The sequence below is a fragment of the Dipodomys merriami genome, unplaced genomic scaffold (genome assembly GCF_024711535.1).
Source record: "Dipodomys merriami isolate MVZ:Mamm:240054 unplaced genomic scaffold, mDipMer1.0.p SCAF_99, whole genome shotgun sequence".
Classification (NCBI taxonomy): Eukaryota; Metazoa; Chordata; class Mammalia; order Rodentia; family Heteromyidae; genus Dipodomys; species Dipodomys merriami.
In genome coordinates, this window is record NW_027206612.1 from 3,857,697 (window position 1) to 3,871,446 (window position 13,750).

A 13,750-nucleotide genomic window follows, 5' to 3' on the forward strand; every position below is an offset into this window, starting at 1 on the left:
TCCAGTCAGGGCCTGCTTCTGGTCAGGGCCTGCTCTGGTCAGGGCCTGCTTCTAGTCAGGGCCTACTTTCCAGTCAGGGCCTGCTTTCCAATCAGGGCCTGCTCTGGTCTGGGCCTGCTTCTAGTCAGGGCCTACTTTCCAGTCAGGGCCTGCTTCTGGTCAGGGCCTACTTCTAATCAGGGCCTACTTTCTAGTCAGGGCCTACTTTCCAGTCAGGGCCTGCTTCTGGTCAGGGCCTGCTTCTGGTCAGGGCCTGTTTCTGGTCAGGGCCTGCTTCTGGTCAGGGCCTACTTTCCAGTCAGGGCCTGCTTCTGGTCAGGGCCTACTTTCCAGTCAGGGCCTGCTTCTGGTCAGGGCCTACTTTCCAGTCAGGGCCTGCTTCTGGTCAGGGCCTACTTTCCAGTCAGGGCCTGTTTCTGGTCAGGGCCTGTTTCTGGTCAGGGCCTACTTCTAATCAGGGCCTACTTTCTAGTCAGGGCCTACTTTCCAGTCAGGGCCTGCTTCTAGTCTGGGCCTGCTTCTGGTCAGGGCCTGCTTCTGGTCAGGGCCTGTTTCTGGTCAGGGCCTGTTTCTGGTCAGGGCCTGTTTCTGGTCAGGGCCTGCTTCTGGTCAGGGCCTGTTTCTGGTCAGGGCCTGTTTCTGGTCAGGGCCTGCTTCTAGTCAGGGCCTGCTTCTGGTCTGGGCCTGTTTCTGGTCAGGGCCTGTTTCTGGTCAGGGCCTGTTTCTGGTCAGGGCCTGTTTCTGGTCAGGGCCTGCTTCTAGTCAGGGCCTGCTTCTGGTCAGGGCCTGCTTCTGGTCAGGGCCTGTTTCTGGTCAGGGCCTGCTTCTGGTCAGGGCCTGCTTCTGGTCAGGGCCTGCTTCTGGTCAGGGCCTGCTTCTGGTCAGGGCCTGCTTCTGGTCTGGGCCTGCTTCTGGTCTGGGCCTGCTTCTGGTCAGGGCCTGCTTCTGGTCTGGGCCTGCTTCTGGTCAGGGCCTGCTTCTGGTCAGGGCCTGCTTCTGGTCAGGGCCTGCTTCTGGTCAGGGCCTGTTTCTGGTCAGGGCCTGTTTCTGGTCAGGGCCTGCTTCTGGTCAGGGCCTGCTTCTGGTCAGGGCCTGCTTCTGGTCAGGGCCTGCTTCTGGTCTGGGCCTGCTTCTGGTCTGGGCCTGCTTCTTTCTCAGACCCCAGGCTGCCTGACACTGGGAGAGACCACATGTGGAGGAGACTTCACAGCACAGCTTCATTGTTGGAAGCATCCTTTTTTGTTGGAACTACTGAGAGCCTTAGTTCAGAACAAACCCAGGACCACCATTGAATGCTTAATGAGTGCCGGTGTGGTAGTTTTAATTTTCAGAATAATCTGCTAGCATAAATCATCAGGCTTAGACAAGCTTGGCCAGAAAGACTTGGGGTGACTTTCCTCTCAGGAGGTTGGAGGGTGCACCAAGGCAGGGAGAGCAAGAGGAAGTGGGCACGGGGGACCTGGCCCAGCCATGGCTCTCCCTCCGTGTGGGAGAACCTTCAGAGCCTGCGTTAGCCATTGTAGACAGAGGAGCAGGTTTACCCAGCCCTACACGAAATGCCTCATGCATGTCCACAGGCCATCAGCCTTTATACCCATTCTAGAGCTGTGACTTTCTGGTGAGAATGGCTTCTACCTTTGCTATGACTAGAAAAAACAATGGAAAGATAGTCAAAAATATTCCTATCTTGACTTACACTGGTTTTTTTATGTGGTAGTGGGAGTTTGAACTCGGGGCCTCGTACCTGCCAGGCCGACACTGCTGCCTGGGCCGTACCTCCAGCCCTACTGAAATGACTGATGTTGGTTTGTCACACTGATGACTATGAGCCCTTCTGCTCTGTTCATTCCTTCTAGCTTTCTCCTCTGGTCATCTGAAAGCCAAATGTGCTAGGAAGAGTGCTGTGTACAACACTCATGATCATTTATTTCAAAGCCTAGGCTACTTTACATTCCCAATTACCCCCAATTTGTCTGTCTTGGGAAGCTGGGTGTTCACACCTCTGATGTCCATCATTTGAGCAGCTCTGGCCGAGCACATCCCTAGCACTAGGCTCATCATCAACACCCGAGACTGGACTGTCCCTAAGCCAGGGGACCACAGGATCTGATCATCTGGTTAAGAATAAACACAAGACATCAAATACAGTGAAAGCAGGGGTTATACTGTGGGGGAGGGACATACAAAGCAACAAAGAAATCATTTTATAAATGTTTAGAAACAATCGCATGAAAGAAAAAAAACATTTGAATACATATCTTAGGGTTCATTTCCCTACCCCATCACCTTATCTGACCTTTTCTGCTTGACTCAGACATATACTAGATATTGCAAATAAGGGAAACCATGGGACCTATGTTTCTTTGGGCCTGGCTTACTTCACTTAATATAATTTTTTCCAAGTCTTTCCATTTCCTAACAAATGGGGCAATGTCATTCTTTCTGATGGAGGCATAGAATTCCATTGTGTATATATACCACATTTTCTTGATCCATTCATCTACTGAGGGGCATCTGGTTGGTTCCATATCTTAGCTATAGTAAATAATGCTGCAGTAAACATAGTTGTGCTGGTAGCTTTAGTGTGAACATTTGGGTAAATGCCCAAAAGTGGGATTGCTGGGTCATAGGGGAGCTTATTTGATGTCGGTATAATTTGTGGAGGGGAAGGGGAAAAACAAATGGTTTAAATAGGGATACAGGTGGACCCATTGCAACAATGAGATGTACAAGTCGTTATGTGGAAAAATGAACTTTACAACTTTGGTGTGGGGCGGGGGGGGAGGGAGGATGGGATGGGAAGGGGAAACCAAGGAGGAGGCTACAATGCTTGATAAGAAATGTACTCATTATCTTGCCCATGTAATTGTAACCCCTCTGTACAGTATCTTCACAATTAAAAAAAAAGAATAATCACAAGAAAATGCCACTGACCATGTCTAACACAAAGCTCCCCTTTGTGTTTGAAGACACTGTGAACACATACGCATAAAGCCAAGACAGCCATGTCGGACGGGCTACCACCTGCCAGACAGGGCTCATAGTGGGGAGAGTCGGGCAGCGGGAAGGTGGGAAGAGATAATGAGGCCAGGGTGCTGCCAGCTATGTGTGTGATATTTCAGCCTTCTTTTTGTGTATCCCTAATGATTTCAACCTGATCATCCAGTGAAGAAACTCCACTGACTGTGGGTAAAGTTTGCCTTTTAAAGTTTACACTCTACAGAAAGTTAGCTACGCCAGAGAAGTGAGTGAAACAATTGCCCGTGTTTGTTGGACAGAACAAGGATGTTTTAACAAGTTGTGTGATGTCCACCAAAGACGACTCCAGATGATGGGGCTGGGCCCAAGTTGGGCCTCGGGTCTGCGGGCCTCGACAGGCCAAGATGCACGGCTCCGGGGTTCTACAGCAGTCCTTGTTCACGTGATTTGCATTTTGTTTTATCGTTCCATTCTGCTTGGAGCACTTGCCTTCTTGACGAATGTAAAGGCCCGTGTGCGAGTCACGCTGTCAAGTGTAACGTGTCACCAGCGTCACGCACTTTCTGCAGCCAGGGCAGGAGGGGTGTGGGTGTTTGCGAGCTTGCTCTTCATGTATGAACATGCGGTGGTCACGGCCCCATGGCTCTGAGTATTTATGGTGCCTCCGGCAGAGCCTCGGCTCTGAGCCACGCCTTCTCCCGGCAGACGAGTAAATCCAGGCAAGGGAGGCCCATGAGGAGGCAGCGCTCCGATCCCAGCCTTGTCTGCCCGCCCCGTGCCCGCCCCGGTGCCCGCCCCGGTGCCCGCCCCCTTGCCCACCCCCGTGCCCGCCCCGGTGCCTGCCCTGGTGCCCGCCCCCGTGCCCACCCCCGTGCCCGCCCCGGTGCCCGCCCTGGTGCCCACCCCCGTGCCCGCCCCGGTGCCCGCCCCCGTGCCCACCCCCGTGCCTGCCCCGGTGCCCGCCCTGGTGCCCACCCCCGTGCCCGCCCTGGTGCCTGCCCCGTGCCCGCCCCTGTGCCCACCCCCGTGCCCGCCCCGTGCCCACCCCCGTGCCCGCCCCCGTGCCCGCCCCGTGCCCACCCCCGTGCCCGCCCCGGTGCCCGCCCTGGTGCCCACCCCCGTGCCCACCCCGGTGCCCGCCCCCGTGCCCACCCCCGTGCCCGCCCCGTGCCCACCCCCGTGCCCGCCCCGGTGCCCGCCCCCGTGCCCGCCTCCGTGCCCACCCCCGTGCCCGCCCCGTGCCCACCCCCGTGCCCGCCCCGGTGCCCGCCCCGTGCCCGCCCCGTGCCCGCCCCCGTGCCCGCCCCGGTGCCCGCCCCGTGCCCGCCCCAGAGTTGTCAGGGTTTCTTGGCATTACACACGGGCAGTGGCCCTGGGTGTGGCATAGCGCGGTCGCTCGAGCGGCTCAGGCAGACCTGGGCCGGGTCAGATGCCACTGCTGTTGATGTGGGGACCCTGGGCAAAGAGCAGGGAGGTGCCTGTCCTCTCCCGAGGCCCGCAGATGGGGCTGTGTGTAAGGCCAGCGTGGAACCAAGCAGACCTTCCCTCTCCTCTCTAGTAAAGGGAGAGTTGCACACTGGGTAAGAGAGAAGCACACTGGGTAGCAAACTGCTCCCTTGCCAGAAGGAGGAAGAGGTGGAGGAGGGCTGAATAAACCAGGGGATGTCCTCATCTCAAGGACGGCACTGGAGAATTGATCCGTTAAAGAACTAATTTAAAATAACAAACTTGCTGGTGAGGTCAGTCGGACAACACCTGGACTTGGAGGAGAGAAAACTTAGCGGGACTGCAGGGCAGCTGGCCTGGCCGGCCGCGGGGACAGCGTCTGCGGCGGTGGACGCCCGCCCCCTGGTGGCCGTGGAGCCAAAGCTCACACAGGCGGAGAAGCAGGGGAAAGAAATGTAAACGCCAGGACCAGGAGCTGGAGGGAGCACGCCTGGAGGGGCCACGTGACCCGCCGCTGTGTGTGACTGACATGCACACCGTGCAAAGTCCCCGCACCACCCCGAGGAGGCCATCACTGTGACGTGAGTGACTGTGCGTGCCCCACGGAGAGCACAGCACACCCACACGCGTGTGCCCCCCACACAGAGCACTGCACACCCACGCGCGTGTGCCCTCTGGAGAGCGCGGAACGTCCTCGCGCGTGTGTGGAACTTGCCAATTGCCTCGCTGAGCCAGGGGAAGGGGCAGCCCGGGTGGGTGCTGGATCGGCCTCGCCGGCCCAGGTTCCCCAGCGGCTGCGCCCTGCCGTTGGACTGAACAGCCCGCCTGGGACACCGTGGCCCACGAGACGGAGACAGCCACGTGTTGACGTTACAGCCGCGTGGAGTCAACAGCGAGGCCCTTCGAGGAGGGAATGGAAGGCGGCAGGAGGCGCGGGGAGCAGAGTGGCGGGGGCGGGTGTGAGTGACCCCCCAGGCACAGCAGGTCCCGGCCCCACGCAGGAGACCAGCTCTCCAGACAAGCACGGCCTGCACGTGCACACACAAGCACCGCCCGCTGCCGTGCCGGAGGGGCTCCCTGCTCAGCCCGCCTTCCTCATGAACACGAGGGAACCCTCTCCACAGACAGGCCACACCCCGCCTGCGAAGCTCGGGGGACACAGACCGACAGATTCTGCCACACGCGGGGCCTGGGCTCGGCGTGAGTTCAACTGTCGCTGGGAGAGATGTCCAGCCAGGAGAGACGTTTACAGAGCTGGATTTCCTCCATTCTCTTTCACACGCTCTCAGTCACGTGCTCTAAGACACTCTGCCATATTCAGACACACACTTGCACACTCACACACACACATACATGCTTGCTCACGTAAACATGCCCTCTCTGTCTTCGGCATTTCAGCTCCCTAGGACAGCTGTAAGGAACAAATGCGCACGGACGCTTTGTGAGCGTTAATACGTTGGGCGCGGATGCCGCAGACGATCATCACGGCTGCGGGAACTCGTATCCACCACAGCCGGGCGCTGGCATCTTTGTCACCGGCAGGCGGGCTGGCCCGACCTGCGTGACCCGGAAGGTCATGGGCCAGGTCCACTGCAGCCTTGAAGAGGTGAAAATGACCACCGAGTTCTCCAAGCGTTCAGAAGGCTCCGTTCACTGCCCTGCACTGACACGAACGTAAAGTTTAATATATTCACTACACGAAAAACGAATTTCTTGTAATTGCTTGATGGTAATGACTCTCAAATGGATGAGGTATTTATGAGCTTTTACCTTACCCCCCCCCTTGCCCGGATTACGGTTGTTTACAGTAAACACGAGTGTCTAGTGCCTCCCCCTGCAGGTAAGCAGGTGCCCTGTGATTATTAAAGCAGCGTATTATTGCAATTATTGTTCGTCTCTATCGAATTGCCTTGCAAAGAGTTATTGCCCCATTTTTATGGACTTTCATTTGACTGTGCCAAGCACCCTTCCCCTACCACAGAAAATTGCCCGGCAATGTTCCTGTTAGTACAGCCTGCGCCTCTGCACCAGCTGTGCCCCGTGACCTCAGAGGGCCAGGGTCAGCCACCAGCGAGATGAGCCGCACGGGACGGGGGCGGGGGGCATCGCGGACGCCGCACTTCTGGACAGCTGTGTGGGGCCTGTGGGATTCTGGCAGCCATACTGACGCCCCCAGCCTGTCTGTGCCCTGGCGGGAAGGTGGAGTTCCCGTCGCCCACCCACTCTCCCGTGCGTCACCTGGTGGTCATGGTCGTGGCGGACACGGCGTCCTGGCTGTGGTCATAGTAGTGGTGGACACGGCGTCCTGGCTGTGGTCATGGTCATGGCGGACACAGTGTCCTGGCTGTGGTCATGGTAGTGGTGGACACGGCGTCCTGGCTGTGGTCATGGTAGTGGCGGACACAGTGTCCTGGCTGTGGTCATGGTAGTGGTGGACACGGCGTCCTGGCTGTGGTCATGGTAGTGGCGGACACGGCGTCCTGGCTGTGGTCATCATGGACAGTGTCCAGGAATCTGGCATCCTGGCTAGGTTTGTCATCGTGGTGTACACGGCGTCCTGGCTCTGGTCATGGTAGTGGCGGACACGGTGTCCTGGCTGTGATCATGGTAGTGGTGGACACGGCGTCCTGGCTGTGGTCATGGTAGTGGTGGACACAGTGTCCTGGCTGTGGTCATGGTAGTGGTGGACACGGCGTCCTGGCTGTGGTCATGGTCATGGCGGACACAGTGTCCTGGCTGTGGTCATGGTAGTGGTGGACATGGCGTCCTGGCTGTGGTCATGGTAGTGGCGGACACGGCGTCCTGGCTGTGGTCATCATGGACAGTGTCCAGGAATCTGGCATCCTGGCTAGGTTTGTCATCGTGGTGGACACGGCGTCCTGGCTCTGGTCATGGTAGTGGCGGACACGGTGTCCTGGCTGTGATCATGGTAGTGGTGGACACAGCGTCCTGGCTGTGGTCCTCATGGACACGGTGTCCAGGAATCTGGCATCCTGCTAGGTTTGTCATAGTGGTGGACACAGCATCCTGGCTGTGGTCATGGTAGTGGTGGACACAGCATCCTGGCTGTGGTCATAGTAGTGGTGGACACAGCATCCTGGCTGTGGTCATCATGGACACGGTGTCCAGGACTCTGGCGTCCTGGCTGGGTTTGTCATAGTGGTGGACATGGCTGCTGGGTGCCGTTGACAGCCGTGGTGGCACCTGCTGTCTTCCAGGCTTAGCTGGGCGGTGTGCACGCAGTACGCCTGCCCTCGCAAGGGACGGCCACACAGCACTCTGGCCTGGCTGTGGCTGGCTCATCACTGTCCGAAGCCTCTCCTGTATCTCCTGTCCACTGTGATGCCGCAGTGTCCCACAAGGCGTCCCCAGAGGAGACAGCCACCTGCCGTGGCGGAGACGTCTCCAGCAAACCTCTGGCCAGGTGATGTCCCTCTCATGCTGGGACCTCCCACAGCCTGGGGACACCACGTGTGTGCACATGGCCCTGGGGACACTGCGCATGTGCACAGCCAGAGCTTATGGGGACACTATGTGCGTGTGCGGTGGGAGCTCGCGGGGACACTATGCGCATGTGCACTGCCCAGGGATACTGTATGTGTGCACAGCGGGAGCTCATGGGGACACTGGACGTGTGTGCGGTGGGAGCTCATGGGGACTCTGCACATGTGTGTGCACAGCGGGAGCTCATGGGGACACTGGACGTGTGTGCGGTGGGAGCTCATGGGGACATGGCACATGTGTGCGGTGGGAGCTCATGGGGACACTGCACGTGTGTGCACAGCAGGAGCTCATGGGGACACTGCACGTGTGTGCACAGCGGGAGCTCATGTGGACACTGCATGTGTGTACAGCGGGAGTTCATGGGGACTCTGCACATGTGTGTGCACAGCGGGAGCTCATGGGGACACTGCACATGTGTGTGCACAGCGGGAGCTCATGGAGACTCTGCACGTGTGTGTGCACAGTGGGAGCTCATGGGGACACTGCACGTGTCTGGCGGGAGCTCATGGGGACTCTGCACATGTGTGCACAGCGGGAGCTCATGGGGACACTGCACGTGTGTCTGGCGGGAGCTCATGGGGACACTGCACATGTGTGCACAGCGGGAGCTCATGGGGACTCTGCACGTGTGTGCACAGCGGGAGCTCATGGGGACTCTGCACATGTGTGCGGCAGGAGTTCATGGGGACACTGCACATGTGTGCGGCAGGAGTTCATGGGGACACTGCACATGTGTGCGGCAGGAGTTCATGGGGACACTGCACATGTGTGCGGCAGGAGTTCATGGGGACACTGCACATGTGTGCGGCGGGACCTTGTGGAGACAGAGCTCAGGTGTCACTGCAGAATCTGCATTTCACAGAGACCCAGGTACACGCTGTGCTCACCCAGAACACACCTCTTGCCTGCCTCCTGCCCTGCGTCCCTCCTTGAGTTTGCGCAGAACAAGCCAGCAGAGGGGTGTGGGCTCTGTTTGGATTTCCGGTTTGGAGTAACTGGCTGAGCAAAGGTTGAAGCTGTGTTGGAACTTGTGACATTTTGCTTTGCCCAGCAAAGCAAACCAGCAGATGAGCAAGGCTTGTTTCCTAAACTCTGAGCTATTTCTTGATCACATATAGAAGGAAATAAGTCGTCCTGCCTAATTTGGAATCAGGGCTCTAATGATGGGGTGCTAACTTGGTGAGGGATTTTGGTTTTGGGAAAGGAAGAGCTGAGCGGTGGCTCACGCCTGTCATCCCAGCTGTAGGAGGCTGAGATCTGAGGATCACGGTTCAAAGCCAGCCAAAACAGGAAAGTCTGTGAGACTCTTATTTCCAATAAAGCACCAGAAAACTGCAAGTGGTACAGTGGTTCAAGTGGTAGAGCGTTTGCCTTGAGCTGAAGAGCTGAGGGACAGCACCCAGGCCCAGAGTTCAAGCCCCACGATCACCACCAACAACAACAAAAAGACTCTCAACCAGATGGAGGAACACACAGGGGGTACAGGGCTGGTGGCAGGGAGCCGCTGCTGGCTCCTGCTTTTGCAACACAAATCTAGGATCGGTCTCCTATCCCCTGACTTAGGGAGATGGTGCCTGGACAGACCTGCTCGGTGCAGGCGTCAGTACGGGGACAGGAGCCTGCTGCTCACCGTGCGATTCCCAGGGCCCCATGTGAGCCGGGCGGCTCTGTGGCCGCCACCCCAGCCAGGCCGGCTGAGCTCAGGCACGATGCTCAGGAAGCCCTGCTCCGGGTACTGACACTCCAGTTTCCCATGGGCTCTCCCAGCTTCACCTTGCTGACTTATTTGTTAGATTTGCTTTCACTGAGAAACTCTTGTTTCATCGCATGCAGGATGTGGGTCCTCTGCTCTGGTTCGAGGCAGTAAGTTCCACCCCTCGGACAGACCCACGGAGGCAATGGGCAGAGGGGCTTGCGATGAGGGCGCAGGGCCTCCAGTGCCAGCGGGTTTGCCTGCGCGCTCTGCTAACTTTGCCCCCTTTACCTTCTGAAATCTTGAGATGCGTCCTTCTCCCCTTGCATCTCCCAGGAAGAGCAGCCTGTGTCTCTGCTTCGCCATGGTTAGAGGTCGCCTTCACTCTTCCCTTGAAATTCGCAGGTGGAACATCTCCCCATCTTTAGCTCCCTGGAGATGCTGGGCCTAAATCCCCATTCACCCCACCTCCCTGGGTTCCTCAAATGTCCCCCACGCCGCCCCCCCACTACTCCCCTGCAGAGAGGCGTGCTCTGCAAGGCGCTTCTGAGACGCCAGGAGAGGGCCTGGCGCGGCAGCGTGGCCCGAGCCTCCGGTGAGTGGCCCAGCGCGGTACGAGGGCTGTGCAGTCTCTTCTGCGCTGACAGCCCTCCCCACCACCAGCACCACGCCAAGAGAAATGCCTTCCCTTAGGGCAGACCCTGCCTGAAGGCTCCACACACATTAACTAATGACAGAGGTGGAGGGCAGCCTTCCGTCCCCCGGGGGAGAGTACAGTCCCAGAGCCCACCCTGACTGAGGGTGACCTTCCAGGGTAGTCTCTGCCCAATCCTGCTCACCTCCCTTGCTCATCGCCGGAAGTATTGTCGCGTGTCTCCCGCACCCGGCTCCCCCCCCCCCGCCCCCCAGTCTGTTTATGCCAGCCTCTGCGTAAGAGCAGCGCGGGCCACTCACGCACCAGGCCGGAGAGACCGAGCTGCCCCTCCCTCGCCCTCCTCCTCCATGCTTCCCTTTATCTTCCTTCCTGCCTTTTCTTTCTCTTCCTTCTCCTTTTGTAACAGGAGCTATTAGAGCATGCTTTCATGATTATAGAAATAAGCCATTAATGGGGGACATGTTAAAATCTGCTCCTCTGGCCAGCCGTCTGCTCATAATCAGACTTAAAGATGGGGCGCCATTGGGAGTGCGCTTAGCCAGTTCAGCCGGCAAACGCTACTTGCTGTGTGTGTCTGCTGCTGCAGAGTGGAGAAGCAGGCCTAGATTTAGATCTTTCAGCTCTGAATTTATTCTGAGAGTTTGTGTGTGTGTGTGTGTGTGTGTGTGTGTGTGTGTGTGTATTCAGTACTTCGTAAATCTTCCTCCCTGAAGTTATAATTCCACACTGCTGATTTTTTTCCTGAGTGCCTATATATATGAAAGAGATAGAAAGACAGGTAGACAGAGAGACAAACCCTACTTAAAAGCCACCTCTTCATTTATATCAAGTCACTATTAAGCTATTTTTCTTTTTGTAAAGATGCTGTACAGAGGAGTCACAGTTACATGAGCAAGTCATGAGTCCATTTCCTATCAGGCATTGTTACCCCTCCTTTGTTTAACCCTACCATCCCTTCCCTCCCCACCTCCACATCTCCTCCCTTCCCCCACCCCAAAGTTTCACTGAAATCCACATATCTGTTCTAGAATGTCCTTAAATTTGGGGTGCCTTTTTCTACTCCAGCCTTTTATAAAATCACGAGTCCTAGGAGAAATTATATCTGGTGAGCCATGACTTCATTTATTTCTTTTCTAATTTCTTCAGAAGGTGTTAGGAAAGTAAAAAAACGGAAATGCCCAGTGCCCTTTGCATTTTGTCCTTCGGAGCTGAGCCCAGTGTGCCAGCTCACGCTGCAATGCCGTGGCACTTACCTCAGCCTCTCCCTCAGGCCCCTCCCTCATGGAGGGTGCCCTGGGCCTCCTGGCTGGCTGGGGCTGCCACAGACTCTGGTAGAAACTGGACCATCTGCCAGAGGACAGGACTCAAAACTAGCATGTGACTACTCTGTGGGCTGAGGGTCCTGCACTGGCCTCTTCTCTTTCTCCTGAGAGGACAGGTAGACAATTATGCCATACTTGACACACACTGAGGACAGGCAGATGGGTACACTGTACCTGACACACCCTGAGAGGACAGGTGGACGGGTACGCTGTACCTGACACACACTGAGGACAGGCAGATGGGTGCGCTGTACCTGACACACCCTGAGGACAGGTGGACGGGTACGCTGTACCTGACACACCCTGAGGACAGGTGGACGGGTACGCTGTACCTGACACACCCTGAGGACAGGTAGATGGGTACGCTGTACCTGACACATACTAAGGACAGGTGGACGGGTACGCTGTACCTGACACACACTGAGAGGACAGGTAGATGGGTACGCTGTACCTGACACACACTGAGGACAGGTGGACGGGTACGCTGTACCTGACACACACTGAGAGGACAGGTAGATGGGTACGCTGTACCTGACCCACACTTGCAATTAGTGAGGCTGAAGCTTCCTCATTATGGCTTCACACAGAACTTTCACACTTCTCTGCATTACAGTGACTGTCACCAAGAAGCAGTGAAGAGAAATCCACAACGGTGACCAATTAATCACTACACTGGTGTGTTGATGAGAATAGTCAGACTCGTGTCAGAGCAGAGACGAAGGGCCCCCTCCTGCTGGGCTTGCAACGGTGACCGTGGCTAACGCGGTCCAGGGTGACCGTTTGTCACGTCACAGTGGGAGGTGAGGATGTACCTTGGGCTTCCTGAGTGGTATTTAACATTTGCAAGAACAACATACTGCCAAGGGCTCAGAATCAAATGCCATGCCGTTTGGGGGTGTCGCATGGTAAAACAATGCACGGTTGAGACAGTAAGGAAACGGGCGCCTTCCCCTGGCCCCCTCCACCGCCGCTGAGGCCGCCGGAGGTGGTGTGCCCGCCGCCGTGCTGCCTCCTCAGGCTGCAGTAGGACTGAACTCACTGGCTCGGCGCTCAGCCTGAGAACCAACACCCAAACCACGAGCAGTCTCGAACCCTGCCCACCATCCTCCCACAACAGCAGAATCAGCCCGTTCTGCAAGAGCGTGCCTGTGGGCCCAAGTGGGGTATGCAGGGCGGAGCCAGGGCTCCAGGGGTGGGTTTAGGGCCACTGGGGTCAGGGCAGGGTAGGCTCAGGGCTGGGGTGGGCTCAGGGCTGGGGTGGGCTCAGGGCAGGGGTAGGCTCAGGGCTGGGGTGGGCTCAGGGCTGGGGTGGGGTCAGGGCTGGGGTGGCTCAGGGCTGGGGTGGGCTCAGGGCTCTGGTGGCTCAGGGCTGGGGTGGGGTCAGGGCTGGGGTGGGGTCAGGGCTGGGGTGGCTCAGGGCTGGGGTGGCTCATGTCTGGGGTGGCTCAGGGCTCTGGTGGCTCAGGGCTGGGGTGGCTCATGTCTGGGGTGGCTCAGGGCTCTGGTGGCTCAGGGCTGGGGTGGGGTCAGGGCTGGGGTGGCTCAGGGCTGGGGTGGGGTCAGGGCTGGGGTGGCTCAGGGCTCTGGTGGGTCAGGGCTGGGGTGGCTCAGGGCTCTGGTGGGCTCAGGGCTGGGGTGGCTCAGGGCTGGGGTGGCTCAGGGCTCTGGTGGCTCAGGGCTGGGGTGGCTCAGGGCTCTAGTGGGCTCAGGGCTGGGGTGGCTCAGGGCTCTGGTGGCTCAGGGCTGGGGTGGCTCAGGGCTCTGGTGGCTCAAGGCTCTGGTGGGCTCAGGGCTGGGGTGGATCAGGGCTCTAGTGGGGTCAGGGCTGGGGTGGCTCAGGGCTCTGGTGGCTCAGGGCTGGGGTGGCTCAGGGCTCTGGTGGCTCAGGGCTGGGGTGGATCAGGGCTCTGGTGGGCTCAGGGCTGGGGTGGGCTCAGGGCTCTGGTGGGCTCAGGGCTCTGGTGGGTCAGGGTTGCAGTGGGCTCAGGGCTCTGGTGGGTCAGGGGACTCCAGCAGATGGTCTGTGCAAAGGCCACTTACAGGCAAGGGCCTTCCTAAGGTGAGCACCTCTGAGCATGGGGCTTTGATCCCCCTCCATGTCGGGCTGAGCACTGGGGAGCTCTCCGTGCGTCTGCAGGCTGCTCAGCAGCA

The 13,750-nt window shown here is 58.0% G+C and overlaps 1 protein-coding gene across 17 annotated transcripts in view; it reads left to right on the forward strand.

The window, feature by feature from the left end:
* Myt1l (myelin transcription factor 1 like) overlaps window positions 1–13,750 on the forward strand; it is a 404,426-nt gene that overhangs the window by 157,632 nt on the left and 233,044 nt on the right. The gene's annotated exons all lie outside the window — the stretch shown is intronic.